Raw genomic sequence first — 17,223 nt, forward strand, 5'->3', positions numbered from 1 at the left:
AAGTCAAAGCAAAAATCGCCAACACATGTGGCAGCTTTCCCAACCATATGTTTTTGTATGTGGGAGGGACGGCTCCTGTAAGTATGCAACCGATTGCATGACGGCTCGGCCCATTCCAGAGTTGCAATCATACGGGTCATGATACCCTGCTGCACACATATCGTCAGCAGTCAGTCATCACTGTCTGAAGTGTGTGTTACTACACGATTTGTATGAACTTCCTGGATTTTGGTTCCAGAAATAGACATTCGTGGAACCGTTGAGAACTTGAAGGTAGCCTAAAGACGGCACAAAAATTGAGTCGAAATATGCTGCTCCGTAACGGAATGGAACTTCATTTAACCCAGTACTGAGTAGCAGCATACATAAATATACGAATGATTCTGAGCGTACAGTCGACATAGATAAAGTCATTTGGTAGATAGAGAGAGTTGTAGCCCCGTGGAAGGAGTTTCTATGAATGCTCAGTAGGGGAGGAGCGTACATTTTGTACATTTTAGAACGAAAATAGATTTTTTTTTTATTTGTCAAACGTGGTTTCAGTGAGATATCAAAATCAAAATTTCACATTTTTTTTAACTCAAGCAAAATGCTGAAGTATTATCCTTTTCTCTTCAATAACCGGTTCATTTCATCTCCGCTATGGTCGATATCGACGCCCGGCAATGTTGAGGACTGGCTATGGTGAGTGATTGATGGATTGACAGGCAGAGTGAAAATTTGATGTGGGTGGGGAAGGGGCTGCACTCTAGATTTTCTGCAATGAAAAGCCTTTACAGATGGAGAGATGAAACAGGAAATGCACTCTGCTTCCTGCCGCTCAATCGAGTTGTGATTGTGTGTCGAAAGGGTGGGGAAAGTTGAGGGAGGGGGCAACAAAGTGATTTTGATTTTGCAAAGAGTAGCAGATTTAATGCGCTGTAAAGTGCGACATTAAATTCCGTTTGAAATTTTGTTAGAATTGAATGATCAGGTTTCTTACTCTGTGCAATCGTTATTTCATGTCATATCAGAATATATTTTTAAATACTAAGATGAGACTGCATAATTCTTTGGAAAAGAAACAAGAAATGTTTTGAAATATCTTGAATTTACATTTAATTTAGCAAATTCTAATGTTTGTTATTTATGTTTTCAACCTTAGTAAAGTAAAAATTCAAAATTCATAAAATCCATACCTGATGGTGATGTGTATGATTTGTTACCGAAATTCTAAAGTAAAAATTCAAGCATTTTTTATTCTGTTCCTTTCTTCTGATAATTGTTTCCAAAACAAATCCAGCAAAAATTACACACCCATCAGAAATCTACCCATGACGTATCCAGCCAGACTGGCATCTTCCTTAAAAGAAAAACAAGAGAAAAGAAAAATCACAACAACACTTGAGTAAAATGTGCCGTGACGTCAGCCCAACTGACGGCGACTGGTTGACGTCTGATGACGATTCGCTTTTTTTTTGGGTGGCAGCCGCCGCCATATGGACGACCTTGAAGATGTTGGGGGTAGTAAATATGTACACACGAGTGATGAGCTAATCGGGATGTGCACTTGACACTAGACGTGACGGTTTGTACACAGATCCATAACCTGGCCAAAGTGGCTGCTGCTTGGCAGGCTAGAGGTTGCGGGTTCAATTCTTAAGGTGGTATCAAATTTAACTCTTGTTAACAAAATAATGAAAGTATATTTTCGAAGTATTCGGTAAGAAATAACCTGAAATAGATTTTCGAACGTTGGAATGATTCATGCTCCCGGTAGACTAAACATTTCATTAATTGGCAGTCTCAAATGATGCCGGAGTCCATTTAACCAGTTGTGCTTGGTTTGAAACTTTGATGGTGTCTGGCCGCAAATGCCAAACATCAACCAAACTATGAACTGTGGTTGAAGAAAACAAAACTTTTTGATGCTGTGTGGGTTTCTGCTAAATTGACTTCTGGCCATGTAAACCATAACGGCAGACTTTTTTGTATTTTGGTTTTGTTGAATAATATAAGCAAATGATTTCTAAAATAATCTTTTTGTATTGTCTATTATTAAGAAAAAAATCCTTATTCCAGACTTACGCTTGTACTGTGAGCTGTCAGTCAGCGCGGTGCAATTAATTATCCGAGAATTATTACTTTTTTTGTTGCTGCCTCAAATAAAATGCAGGCCACAACCAGATCCCGCTAATGCGAACACCCGTGCGCGTCTGTAAACAATTTACCACGCATACAAACACGTGTCCTCCCACCTAGCATGATGGGGTTGTGGTCGTATTTGCGTTACGGTTATACACACAAAAAAATATTTCCGAATGTTACATCATTTATGATGTAACACTTTTGCACGTCATTAAACATTTAAATTTAAATGCAATTTGATGTAAATTTGCAACAAATTATACGTAAAAACATGATTTTACGTGTGATTCAACCGTTTACGTCGAATCTCAAGTTTACATCAACTGAGTTTACATGTGATTCATTTTTCCGTGTCGAGTAAATTCACATATTTTTTTCTGTGTAGGTCATCCCTGTTTTAATTCAGTGTTTAACGATAATTGTGAACCCCTCGACGTAAAGTGTTTATTTTTGGCAGGAGTTTGGAAATATAAATGAAAGAGATTAAGCTTAAAGGGTTCTTTTTTTCAATCTTAAATTTTTTCTTGGTTTATAGTTGAAAGCAATAGAAACATCCGCAACAAACTTAAATTTGGAACAACTTTCAGGAACGTTTACATGAAAACCATAACATCATTGTAACAAGTTGATTGTCTTGTATTTATTTCCTAGAAGTTTGCTTTAATTTGTTGCCGGAGTTCCATTTTATAATTAAAAATGTTTTCGCAAAAAAAAGCAAAGCAATCCATTTTAACGACCCCCGGGTCTTTTGTGGGCTCTGTTGCAAGTTTCTGCTCATTTCTAGGCATCTGAAGGTTATGTGTGGTGAGTCACCCAAATCCACTTTTACGCAAATGGACCGACGTTTTACTTCCCCATCCGATAGAAGGCCAGTAGAATAAGGCGGGAATCGAACCCGCACCCGATCCCTAAGATGCTATGTTAGGGATCGGCCGAAATGTATTCGGTAGTCGGGTATTAACGTGTGTCAAACGCGTTCTGACATGCAATCCGTTTGACCAGTTGTCGCACTTACAGTAATTTTCAGGATGTGTTAAGATAGCACGATCAATTTGAAACTTTTTTCATATGAAAAGTGACAACAATGTACAGACTTTTTCAGTTTATATGGAATATCTCAGGATCGGAATTGAATTTTGGGGATCTGTGAAAGTCAAAATTTGAGCAATTGAGGGCTGCACAAAATGGCGTTCTTGACTTAATTTGGTCCAAAATTCACGTGCGAAAAGTTAGCACGACAACGACGAAACATTATGTATCTACTGAAAGTGAAAGCTGTTTAGTTTTTTAATTATAACTCGGGACTTCGGCAACATAATTCGACCAGCCAAAAAAATATGTTTGTTATTGTTTACTTGTGTGCTCTTATTTTTGTTTATTCAATGTCGAACATTTAAACGTGTTTATTTTTCAAAACGTCAAAAAGTAACATAAGTACGACAAGATATCACGAGCCTAGGATTCCCAAGAATCGAGAGTTGACGTTTTGTATTTCTCGGAAATTTCCGGAACCCGAAAACATTAGGTTTTTTTTTTGTAAAATTATTGATGTGTTGCCAATAATTTGTATCAAATGTTATACATATATTACAATAGCATGATCACAAGAAAACTATAGTCATAGAAATAGTTGTTCTATAAAACAGGATCTAGGAATTCGTCAAACATCCATTTTTTAAACTGAATTGTGATCCTTTTAAAGCATTAAAAAGGAGATCTCTAAAATTTCTACTTAATTTCAGGGTTAGAAGTTTGACTTGGTTTTAAGTGAATTTGACAATGTTTTTTTTTTTAAATTTTGCCATGATTTTCATTCGAGAATATAAATGTTGCTTCCCTGACAATATTTTGACGAAATTCTTCTACAAGTTGTTTGGAATAATACCTTACATGTGCTGATTCTTTTAAGTAACGATTCTCCTATTTCTTATAAAGTTATGCACGGGTCCCCCACAGACCGTTATTATGAAGAAAAAATTTCCACCCAAACCAATGATTGGACATGGTTCCTGGGACCATTCTGCACCTCTGGGCCGAGTTTCAAAATATTTGCCGGCAGAAATTTCGAATACGGTCAGTTTTAGTGTTTTGAGTAGAAATTAAGGGGAAATCGCATGTAAAATGCGTAGGAAAAGATCAAAGTTTCAATGTTTTAACTCCGAAACATTACTGGTCATGGTTTTAAATTGTACTTACATGTAGCAGAATGATTTAAAAACGATTTACAGCACTGACTTAGCCGGATTAGGCCTAAGTCAAGTGACTTAAGTTATTATTTACAAGTTTATACCTTAATATTTAAAAAAAATCCTACATCAAGGAATTTTCAGTCAAAGAAAACTAGATTGCCCAAAAATAACTTAAAATGGGGTGACTTTGAGCCAAGGGGTGACATTGTACCACCAAATGCATAAAGATTGCTTTATAAGCTTGAATATTATGATAATTTATTTATTTGTAGACGGATTAATTTGGTCTATTTATGCTCCCACAGAGCAATTTGATGATATTGCTACGCAAATCTGCTTAATCTGTTTAAATAAAGCCTTTTGATTAAAAATTAAATAAATTAAAATAAATTTACAATCTCCTGGAATCCTCCAAATTTGAAAATGATGCTCACATCATCATTTTTGTACGTGGCATGTTTTTGACATTGCAATTAGAACAACATTGTTCTTTTTTGTTTTTAACCGTTTACAAATTTCAACCTTACGAATGAAATCTGGAGAGTACTTCAGCTATCATTTAGCTCATATATTTTTGTTGTCCTGTGTAATGATAATAATTAGCAAAAGTTTAATGACACAACTTCCCACAAGATTTAAAAACCAACCAATTATTTTCCAACATTGCAGTTATCGTCATAAATTAAAAAAATACATTTTATAATTGATTAAAGTAACTCATAGTTAGAATTCAATAGAACATATTATTGATCATCAAGAACGTTCACTAATAATGTATTCATCAAAACAAAACCTACTTCTGCCCAATGTGAAAACACAATCAATCTTATAACAAGCTTGGCATATCTTATGAAAACATGGAAATAGTACAGTTAAATATCAAATCAAATCAAATTGTTCGCTCTACAAACAATACCAGCCCAACAAGGGTGAGAGGCAACCACGTTTAACACTCCACCACCGAACCCGGTATAGTCAAATATGTAGGGGGAGAGGGGGTAATATGCACCCCCTAAGGCAAAACTGTGATTTCTCAACCGTTACAGCATTACTGTGTAAGAATTTTGTTCGATGTTCTAAAACAACTATTATTCTTCGTCATCCATGTGAAAAAAGTCTTAAAAAACCTCAAAATTGTTCGAAAATAACAAATTTCTAAAAACATTTTTGATTCATTTCAAACAACCATGCGGGGCAATATGCACCGCAACATTGGGGCAAAATGCACTACAACAACGGGGCAAAATGCACCACAACATGGGGCAAAATGCACCGGTTAAAATCAGTTTTCACTAGTCCCCACTAGATGACACCGCTGTTTTTACTAAGGAGCTTCACAGCGGTGCATTTTGCCCCGACCACGTTTTTTGCAGAAAATTTAATTAAAAATGCATTTTTTAATGTTTTTGGACTCATCTATCTACAGAATAATGAAGATTATGGCAAAAACTATTTACCTCAACACTTACAATATCAATAAATTCTTTTTATATTGTCCAAAAATCATAATGAAAGTTCAATGAAAATTAGATCAAAACACAACATTTTAAAGTTTTGCAAATAACTTGAGCTGTTTTTATACTGCGATGCTCAAATTTTTCCAGCATGGTTTAGCAATGTTAAGCTTCTAATTTCTATGATTTTTCCCCGGAAAATTCTTCCAAATACCGAGAAAAGCAGGGGGTGCATTTTGCCCCGGGGGTGCATATTACCCCCTCTCCCCCTACAGGCGATGTAAGTTTTCAATGTGACTTGTGTCCTAAACTCTTGTTGGGGTGAAGCGGTAAGGCTTATCTATTGTTTTTTTAGTTTTTCGTTCTTATTGAACTTTTTATGGCAGAGGACAACAAAATTTAAGAACAATATTTGCTACGATTATACTTTGCAATTCAAGCTTATCGAGCTTGTTGGTAAGCTATAAAATCGTAAAATTTGGTACAATGTCACCCCTTGGCTCAAAGTCACCCCATTTTAAGTTATTTTTGGGCAATCTAGTTTTCTTTGACTGAAAATTCCTTGATGTAGGATTTTTTTTAAATATTAAGGTATAAACTTGTAAATAATAACTTAAGTCACTTGACTTAGGCTTAATCCGGCTAAGTCAGTGCTGTAAATCGTTTTTAAATCATTCTGCTACATGTTAGTACAATTTAAAACCATGACCAGTAATGTTTCGGAGTTAAAACATTGAAACTTTGATCTTTTCCTACGCATTTTACATGCGATTTCCCCTTAATTTCTACTCAAAACACTAAAACTGACCGTATTCGAAATTTCTGCCGGCAAATATTTTGAAACTCGGCCCAGAGGTGCAGAATGGTCCCAGGAACCATGTCCAATCATTGGTTTGGGTGGAAATTTTTTCTTCATAATAACGGTCTGTGGGGGACCCGTGTTATGAAAATCATCAACAACCAATGATTGTCAACTAGGAGGCTTTTGAAAAATATAAATTTTGAAACACTTTTGATTTAGAGCAAAAATAACCTTCCAGGAGGGTATTGAGAAAAAATCTTGAAATGGAGCAAAATTTAGAGCATTTCAGTGTGATGATAATTTTTTCTTGAAAATTATTGACGGCTTCACCTTAAATTATAAAGGTACTTTCTTATAGTAGAAAATATAAAAAAAATCACGCAGTAAATTGTAAAAGTGACTTAAAACCCTGAAATAACTTAAAAGGCAAAAGGTGATCATGGGAGGTGCTAGAATAAGCCAAATACTCTAAGAAACAAACATTTACCAAACATAAACCAAACATGATAAATTCAAAAAAATAATAAAAATGAACAGGAACACGCAAAAAAAAACTTACAACAAGGCAACAAGTGTTTTATCCACAACAAAAATTGCTCAAAATGACCTCCTGAACACTAGAAAATAAAAAAAAATCGAAAAAGTACACAGTAAGTACACAAAAATGCCCGAATCTCAATTAAACAATTGTTTAATATTGGTGCCGATGCAAAACACTAAATCATTCTTTTAAGCGTAAAAGTACAGAGAAGTCTACTTTGCCTTCCTCACCTTACTGAGGAAAGGCTATAATTGATCAATTTGACCACCTAGACCTTCACGTATATACATCGACTCAAAATCATGTTCTGAGCAAATGTCTGTGTTGATGTGTGTAGGTGGGTGAACAAAAAATTGTCACTAGATTATCTTCGGATTGATTTCACGGATTTTGACCGTTTTGGTCTCATTCGATCAATCTCATAAGTCTCAATTTAAAATCAGAAAGTTTAGTTAAGTTCTTCGAAAGTTTTGCTGAAAAAACGACCTTGACTGAATTTCAGAAAATGGTAAAAAGGGTGGTTTTTGTACGTCTTGTTATTTTTAGAAAGGTATTGAAAAGACCTTTCCAACGAGGCCAAAACATTTAAGATCTGGCAACCCTTTCATAAGTTAGGAGCACTTAAGTGTGATAGAAATATTGTCCGAATCTTCCATGCGATTTATTGTTGGAAAGGTTTTTTATCAGACCTTGCCGATCAGCCAGAAAGATTGAATGTTTTCACCTTTTCAAAATAAATGAGTAATATAGTTGATTTGTTGAACATGTTAAGAGGGAATGATGCTATTTTTACTGAATGTATTGACTTTATGAATGTGAGGAAGGCAACAACTACCTAAAGGTGAATCTATGACATTTCCCCGAAACCCACATTCCCGAAGAGACATTTCCCCGAATGCCACATCTCCGAAAAGATACTTTCCCGAAATGTCATTTACCCGAAAATCATTTCCCCGAACGATCCATTTCCCCGAACGGCTACATCCCCGAATGGCGACTTCCCCTAAAAACCATTTTCCCGAATGGCCACTTCCCCTAATTTTCCACATCCCTGAAAATCATTTTCCCGAATGACCATAATCCCGAACGCCGCGCGCGGTTCTGGACAACGGCCATACCCGCCTGACCGGGTTCGGGGAAGTAGCGATCAATAAAGTATCATGTCCACAATAGAACTTTATGACGTTTCGCGTACGCACACTAGTGCACGTACGTACGTACGTACACGCAATACAAACGAACGTAGATTACTCTATTGAACGTTCAAAAAATTCCGAGCTTCACTTGAATTTTGAATATTCAAATTGATGTAAGTGCGACAACTGGCCAAAGGGATTTCAGGTCAGAACGTGTTTGACACACGTTCAGGCCCGACTACCGCAAAAATTTGTAATTGTTACTCGGGACCTTGGCAACCAAAATCAGCTGTCGAGCTTAAGTATAGCCCCTAAACTACTTTAAAGTGATTTAGTAATTTTAAATCTAAAATGGCGGTGATGAAATATTCAAAAAATGCTTTTTGTAATTCAATAATCAACTATTTAGATTTGATTAAAAGTGTTGGTAAAAAATAATTGTTCAAAGCCTTCATCCAGCCAAAATTCATAAAGACAAATTAGGGGAAATATGCCCATTTTAATCACTCTAAGCCGTTCGACCAATTCTCATCACTTTTGCCGTTTTCCGCTATTAAATCAAAATTTTCAGATGTATCAACAATGGAAAGTTGCTTGCTCACTTTTATTTGAGCTATTTATTACTTTGGAACAGTCAAAAACATTTTATGACAGCTGTAATTCATGATCAAAGTGCTGATAGGCCGATAATAGAAATAGGCTGAGAAAGGGTATAATTCCCCTAGTTCAGTTAAACAAAATCTAGAACAAACTGAATCCTGCGCATCGAGTCGTCGCATGAAGCTATCGTTGCTGTTCTATCCTTACCACGTAGATACCGTTTTGGAAAATTGTCCTTTGCTGAAAATGGCCGCTACAAAAAAAAAATCTTTTTTTATGGAACGTGGATGATCTCAATACCCCGCACTCTTGAAGTGTCCGCGTGGTTTATTAATGGCCTTCTACGGTTATTTGTTTTTTTTTTAAAAATCTTACAAAACACGTAGGAGAATTTAATATTAACGTCATACTTTTATAAAAAAAATCCCTAAATAACAATTTAGTTTATATCTAGGTCATCATTCGGAAAAATTGATTTTTTGGTGAAGTAACCATTCGGGTATATGTAAATTCGGGAAAACGGCAGTTCGGTAAAATGGCCATTCAGGTAAATGACATTCGGGGATATGGAATTTTCGGGAAAATGATTTTCGGGGATGTGGAATTTTCGGGAAAATGATTTTCGGGGATGTGGAATTTTCGGGAAAATGATTTTCGGGGAAGTGGCACTTTCGGGAAAATGATTTTCGGGGATGTGGAATTTTCGGGGAAATGATTTTCGGGGATATGGGATTCGGGAAAGTGGGATTCGGGGATAAGGGATAAAACCCCTAAAGGTAGGTTAAGTAACGTTTTTTTTTACTTTATAGGGTAATTCTCTACCAACTCACACGAAATCGGGAAAAGTTGGCCCGACCCCTCTTCGATTTGCGTGAAACTTTGTCCTAAGGGGTAACTTTTGTCCCTGATCACGAATCTGAGGTCCGTTTTTTGATATCTCGTGACGGAGGGGCGGTACGACCCCTTCCATTTTTGAACATGCGAAAAAAGAGGTGTTTTTCAACAATTTGCAGCCTGAAACGGTGATGAGATAGAAATTTGGTATCGGATTTTTATGTAAAATTAGACGCTTAATTTGATGGCCTACTCAGAATTCCGAAAAATCGTATTTTTCATCGAAAAAAACACTAAAAAAGTTTTAAAAATTCTCCCATTTTCCGTTACTCAACTGTGAAAATTTTTGGAACATGTTATTTAATGGGAAATTTAGTGTACTTTTGAACCTACATTGACCCAGAAGGGTCATTTTTTCATTTAGAACAAATTATTTCATTTTAAAAAACTAAAGAGACAATAGGTAATGATAGGCTTCATCCATAAAGTACGTCACGCTAAAATCAGCAAAAAATTACCCCCCTCCTCCCCCCCCCCTTTATCACGCTTTTCCTATACATATAACACGCAATGCCACACTTGATCATACCCCCCCTCCCCCCCTAGAGCGTGACACCATATGATGTGATAGAACTAATCAAATACTATTAGGAACAAACATCAACTAAACAAGACGAATGCAAATATGAATACTAGAAATTAAACAAGAAAAACATAGAACAAGATAAGTAAAGTTTGTCGTTGAACAAAAACAACAAAACGCGGGAAAAATTTAAAAATCCTCGAAAAAAAAAATTGGGCAGTAGAAGGTGAATGATTAATATTTATATATGTATTAAATCTAACGTTAATTTTAATGGCACTTATTGGCTTGAAAATATTTTACTTATTACATTTACAATTTAAATTATAAGTGTAAAAATTCCCTGGAATCTCGATCAAATTTCCTAGGATCAAGTGGCTCAAAAATGGCTACATTTTTCCCGCAAGAGTAAAAAATGAGACCAAAAACATTTTTTCGCTGAATCTCATGTCGGATCCAGGTTTGCTTCTAATGCAATTTTCAGGTTACGCCCTTTTGAAATATTGATATTATAAATATCTCGGGAGAGTTTTCAAAAAGCCGTAAGAGCCTCCGGCATTAATTTTCGTTTTTCTCCAAATTGAAACAACATTTCATTTGTTTTAAGTTTAGGGCGATTGAAGGACGTGTAGATGAACATTCTGAACCATTTTGGAAATAGCTTTTTCGTAAGTAGGTCGAATACCGATGCAAAAAGGGCATTGTTTACCAATGGCTCTTACGTCTTTTTGAAAACTAATCCGAGATATCGAGTCCATTCAAAAGCCTTCCATAAACGAAACATTCTTGAAAATATTCTAAATCATAAAAATCGTGTTGAAATTTTTCACCTGATCAAAATGCACAAATTTAATTCGGTAATGATAATTTTTATTGAAAATAAATGATTAAATATTTAACCGAACAAAACTGTTGCTATTGAGGATCGCATACTTAAGTGAATTAGCTGTATCGAAGTAATGTTCTTTAATCTCAAAAACACAGCATTTTTGGGAAATGTACCATTTGGAGTGAATTATGAAATGGATCCAGAATAATTAAGGAAACAAATGTTGTCAAGTACACACAATTTGATCTCAGAGACAAAGAGAACACAGAGAAAATTTGACAAGACAAGAATACAAAAACCTTAATGTTATCAAAAGAAGTCACGATATTTTTTCTGCAACTGTTAATCTTGTCAAATTCAAGAATCATAGTTCTTTTTAATTATGAGAAATCGCGTGCGCGTTATTTGTAAAGCACTTGTAAGAAACTTCAAAACACGCAACATCAAGAGAGTAATAACAATATTTTAAAATAGTTCTATGTAAAATTATTTATTCTAAAAGCCCGTCTAAATTGCAGCTCATTACTTTTTGTCATTTCAACAATTGCACACATTGTACCCATCTATTTGCACTACTCCATACAAAATTCACCATTATCGTTAGCCTCGACGCACATTATCGTGTGCTCGTGTTTGTATGTACATTTGCGATTTCCATCGCCGCATACACAAACACGCTGGCCAAACAAAGCCGCCCCCTGATAATGGTTATGCATTTTTAATAATCAATTCAAAATGATTATGATATCGATCGGGTGAACCGAAACGACCCGTGTTGGCGGGCGTGCCTTTGCAAATCGAGTAGCAGCAGCAGAGGTTTGCGTATTTGGTTAAGCTTTTGTTGATAGTTGAAGAGACTGACTTTTGTGCGGTTTCGAGTAAATATAGGCTTGATGGGGATATTTATTTGAGCAAAGTGATGTTTTCTGAGTTAATGATTAAATTTCAAAATAATAATACCGTACACTCATCCCACATATTCGGAACGGTTTCCAGATCGGCCAATGTTCAAAAAATCACAGCAAATCGATAATTGAACTTAATGATTCGCTTTTACCTTCATTTGAAAGCTTTTCTTGCGATCTTTCGAATGCAGTATCGAACATCTGCAAATTTTAACTTTTATATGAAGTTTTTGAAGAATTACTTTGACCCTTGAAATCCACAAATTCGGAACACTTTTTTCTTACTAATGTAAACAAACTTTGGATCTCTCCAGGAGTACATATTTATTACCAAATAATGACTTCTCACACTGAAACCAATGAAACTCAAGCTTAGTGATGTTTTATCCATGGTCTGATAACTTTTTTTGTGAAAATATCAGTTAAATTCAGGTGTTCCACAATTGTGGGAGGCACAATAACATCCCACAATTATGGAACAGGCCATTTGGAGGCAGTGTTTTGCTGCTCTGGACAGAATAGTCTTGGAATGAAGTTTTTTGTTCAAAAAGTACTACTTTTAGTAGTGAAATTGCAAGATAATGTCCAATCGAAGGTTCTAAAAATAGTAAGGTCGACAGAAAAGCTACTTTTGGCATGCTATTGACAAATTATCATAAAAGTGTTCCGAATTTGTGGGTGTTCCGAATATGTGGGATGACTGTACTATCCATTGAACAACATATAATTGTAGCACACTCAAAAAGATGCCGAAACGTTGCTAATCGGAAGGCACGTCGATGGATATGAACACTAGTTTTTTCCATAGCATTCTAGTTTACGAGGCATTGAATTCAAACTTAACTCAAACACAAATAAACATTATTAACATGTCATTCAATTATTTACTTAAGGGACCATCCATAAACCACGTGGACACTTTTTTGGGAATCTCGAACCCCCCCCCCCCTCTCGTGGACAATTGTCCATACAAAAAAAATCTTGTTTGTATGGAGCGTGGACAATCGCCATACCCCCCCCCCCCCCTAAAGTGTCCACGTGGTTTATGGATGGTCCCTAAGTCCAATTCAGTTCTGTACATTTTCAATTATTCAATTTCAATTTATAAGAATGCTTGAAATTGCTTCGAAAGCACTCATGATCTGCGTAGAAGGTCCATAACAATTCCATCAACTCCAATTTACGATGCACAAAAGTGCAGTTGAGTAATCTCATCGCCCGGCACGCCAATTCAAAATTCAATTACATATATTACCCACTTAGCTTCTTTATTAAATTTACATGCAATCTAGAAAAAAAATATAATCTAGTTATTGGCTCGGTGGTGCTTTCTCCTTCCCAGGACGGTCTGGAATCCGGAGGCAAAAAAGGCCATAACTGCCCATGGGGAAGCCATTTTAAGCTAAACGTGTGCCAAATGAGGAGAGAGGGGGGGTGGAGACACGCGGTCGAAACCAATTCCGGACGAGTGAGTTAAAATAAGTGCATTTGGTCGAGTGCAAATAAAATGGTTTTTAATGGTCCGAACAGTCGTCACCCAACGAGAGCGGGACCGCTATAACCCATGGGGTCATAAAACAATTTCAACTGAACTCTCATCATGGCGCCATCGTCAAAATCTGTTTGGTGTTTTCGAGGTTCTGGGGCGCGCACGAGCTGCAATTAATATTCCGATCGATAGAGTCCTCCAGGGAATCAATTTCCGGATTTTTTTTGCGAGTGGATGGGTTCTTCTCCTTTGGGAGATGGAATTTCCACGCCATCAAACTGATTCTTGTTGCAGCTGTGGACAGAGATGTGAAAATCTCGAGTTAACATGATTCGAGGTAGAGTTAAGGTTGAACTTGATTTCAACTTGGCTTGAGCTTGACTTGAACTTGACTTGAACTTGACTTGAACTTGACTTGAACTTGACTTGAACTTGACTTGAACTTGAACTTGACTTGAGCTTGACTTGAACTTGACTTGAACTTGACTTGAACTTGACTTGAACTTGACTTGAACTTGACTTGAACTTGACTTGAACTTGACTTGAACTTGACTTGAACTTGAACTTGACTTGAGCTTGACTTGAACTTGACTTGAACTTGACTTGAACTTGACTTGAACTTGACTTGAACTTGACTTGAACTTGACTTGAACTTGACTTGAACTTGACTTGAACTTGACTTGAACTTGACTTGAACTTGACTTGAACTTGACTTGAACTTGACTTGAACTTGACTTGAACTTGACTTGAACTTGACTTGAACTTGACTTGAACTTGACTTGAACTTGACTTGAACTTGACTTGAACTTGACTTGAACTTGACTTGAACTTGACTTGAACTTGACTTGAACTTGACTTGAGCTGGACTTGAACTTGACTTTAGTTTACTTTGGAACATTTCCAAATTTTGCTAAAATTTTTCCATCCCTGTCAAAAAGAAGACACAATTATAATTGCAATTCTACGCTGGACGAAATAAAAAACCAACTTAATCCACCTATGTGGTTGATGCCTTCCTCACTTTTTACCAACAATGGGTAATATGAGTGGTTTGGACACATATTCCAGCTTTTTTTTTAGTTCCTGAAAAATAAGTACACAGATATAACTTAAGTTGTCATAACTCGAGACAGGGTTGCCAGATCTTCAATGTTATGGACTCGTTGGAAAGTTCTCTCGATTATCTAACCAACGATGGGTTGGATGATGGATCCGGACATCGTTTGTATACCTTTAAGTGAGATCCGGCTTCAAAAAAGTACATAAATATCACTTAAGTGGTCATAACTCGAGACAGGGTTGCCAGATCTTCAATAATGAAAACTCGTTGGAATGGTCTCTCAATTACCTAACCAACGATGGGTCGTATGATGGATCCGGACATCATTTGCATACCTTTAAGTGAGATCCGGCTTCAAAAAAAAACATAAATATCACTTAAGTGGTCATAACTCGAGACAGGGTTGCCAGATCTTCAATGTTGTGGACTCGTTGGAAAGGTCTCTCGATTACCTAACTAATGGTGGGTCGTATGATGGTTCCGGACATCGTTTACATGCATTTGAGTGAGATCCGGCTTCAAAAAAGTACATAAATATCACTTAAGTGGTCATAACTCGAGACAGGGTTGCCAGATCTTTGATGTTGTGGACTCGTTGGAAAGGTCTCTTGATTACCTAACCAACGATAGGTCGGATGATGGATCCGGACATCGTTTACATGCATTTAAGTGAGATCCGGCTTCAAAAAAGTACATAAATATCACTTAAGTGGTCATAACTCGAGACAGGGTTGCCAGATCTTCAATGTTGTGGACTCGTTGGAAAGTTCTCTAGATTATCTAACCAACGATGGGTCGGATGATGGATCCGGACATCGTTTACATGCATTTAAGTGAGATCCGGCTTCAAAAAAGTACATAAATATCACTTAAGTGGTCATAACTCGAGACAGGGTTGCCAGATCTTCAATGTTGTGGACTCGTTGGAAAGTTCTCTCGATTATCTAACCAACGATGGGTCGGATGATGGATCCAGACATCGTTTACATGCATTTAAGTGAGATCCGGCTTCAAAAAAGTACATAAATATCACTTAAGTGGTCATAACTCGAGACAGGGTTGCCAGATCTTCAATGTTGTGGACTCGTTGGAAAGTTTTCTAGATTATCTAACCAACGATGGGTCGGATGATGGATCCGGACATCGTTTACATGCATTTAAGTGAGATCCGGCTTCAAAAAAGTACATAAATATCACTTAAGTGGTCATAACTCGAGACAGGGTTGCCAGATCTTCAATGTCTTGGACTCGTTGGAAAGTTCTCTCGATTATCTAACCAACGATGGGTCGGATGATGGATCCGGACATCGTTTACATGCATTTAAGTGAGATCCGGATATATGTGAAAACACATTTTTATACATAACTTTTGAACTACTTATCGAAACTTCAAACAATTCAATAGCGATGTATGGGACCCTAAACCAAGTCGAATGCAACTGGTTCGATCAAAATCGGTTCAGCCAGTGCTGAGAAAACTTGGCAAGATTTTTGAACACATACATACATACACACACACACACATACACACACACAGACATTTGTTCAGTTTTCGATTCTAAGTCGATATATATATATGAAGGTGGGTCTTCGAGCTTTTAATAAAAAGTTCATTTTTAGAGCAGGATTATAGCCTTACCTCAGTGAGGAAGGCAAAATCGGGGCCAAACGAATACCATGCAAAAAAAAGTGCGCAATTGCATACTAAAATTGAGATGAAACTGTGGCCGGCTGGTTGGGGTGGAATGGCCTGTTGCTGATGGAGATTTCAACCGGAACGGATGTGAATACATAGTGGATGAAGAGAACCGATGGACGGCCAACCTGGTTGTGCAAAAGTTCTCTCTCCGCACAGGTTCAGCTTGGCCATATCGTTCCATCGAACGCAATTCATATTTCAAATGCTTTCTGCACTCACGTGGAATTTTGCAATTTTTTCGCCCTGCATACTCACTACTGTGGTGACGTCAAAGGAGAATCCTTATCAACACAACGGAATGCATATGGATTTGCGCCGGAATGGCAAAGAAGAGTTGAAAGCGGGCTTTCAGCAATCGTTCATGGTGCTTCAGAATGAATTATCGATTTTTAGCGGCTTTAATTTTGATGTTTATCGAGGGTTAGTGAGAAGTTTATATTGGCTGATAATATTTTATGCATGATTTATAAATAATTTATCATTTATCATTTATCATTTATCATTTATCATTTATCATTTATCATTTATCATTTATCATTTATCATTTATCATTTATCATTTATCATTTATCATTTATCATTTATCATTTATCATTTATCATTTATCATTTATCATTTATCATTTATCATTTATCATTTATCATTTATCATTTATCATTTATCATTTATCATTTATCATTTATCATTTATCATTTATCATTTATCATTTATCATTTATCATTTATCATTTATCATTTATCATTTATCATTTATCATTTATCATTTATCATTTATCATTTATCATTTATCATTTATCATTTATCATTTATCATTTATCATTTATCATTTATCATTTATCATTTATCATTTATCATTTATCATTTATCATTTATCATTTATCATTTATCATTTATCATTTATCATTTATCATTTATCATTTATCATTTATCATTTATCATTTATCATTTATCATTTATCATTTATCATTTATCATTTA

The 17,223-nt window shown here is 36.1% G+C and overlaps 1 protein-coding gene across 2 annotated transcripts in view; it reads left to right on the forward strand.

The window, feature by feature from the left end:
• LOC120416057 (potassium voltage-gated channel protein Shal) overlaps positions 1-17,223 on the forward strand; it is a 406,813-nt gene that overhangs the window by 22,237 nt on the left and 367,353 nt on the right. The window lies entirely within an intron of this gene.

Source organism: Culex pipiens, chromosome 3, assembly GCF_016801865.2.
Source record: "Culex pipiens pallens isolate TS chromosome 3, TS_CPP_V2, whole genome shotgun sequence".
Classification (NCBI taxonomy): domain Eukaryota; kingdom Metazoa; phylum Arthropoda; class Insecta; order Diptera; family Culicidae; genus Culex; species Culex pipiens.